Below are 614 nucleotides of genomic sequence, written 5' to 3'. Positions count from 1 at the left end.
TTTTGAATCGATTATCAGAGCTCTTAATTTGATATATGTGAAAATATCTACAATACGAGTAGCTTTACAGTGTCTGCGTGCCTTGAATAGGCCTGAATTTTGCCGGCTGGCCGACCTTTGCTCTCGGATTTTCATTTGAACAAGCTATTTGTTTGTTCTTTTATTAAATCTGCATATGAATCCTAAACCTGTTTGTAAGTCTGTTTCGCTACACATAGTTTTTCAAGTTCACATAGCCATATCTGATGTACAGTAATCTACTGAATGAAAAGTCCTGAAAAGTCCGACTGAATAAAAGTCCTGATGAGTCATGTTTTGGATCTCAGAGAACTCCATTACCTAAATGAGAATATCATGGTGTAATTTAGCCAATACAATACTGAACAGATTTATGGGGATTTTCTTTAATTATCTCTTCAAGTGAATTGCTAAGGTACTAAATCTAAAGAGTAGGCCTTAACCCATTTCTAGTCTTGTTTTGCAAAAAGTTGACTTTTGACAAAACATGGTGTTTTTTTGTTATTCTAATTGGCCTAATTGTATCTTTACTGTACTCTTAATTCTATAGTGAAGTAAAATAACATCTATTCTTTTGCTATTCCAGCACATACAGT

The sequence above is a fragment of the Carassius auratus genome, unplaced genomic scaffold (genome assembly GCF_003368295.1).
Source record: "Carassius auratus strain Wakin unplaced genomic scaffold, ASM336829v1 scaf_tig00020441, whole genome shotgun sequence".
Taxonomy (NCBI): domain Eukaryota; kingdom Metazoa; phylum Chordata; class Actinopteri; order Cypriniformes; family Cyprinidae; genus Carassius; species Carassius auratus.
Note: the sequence above shows the minus strand (reverse complement) of the source record.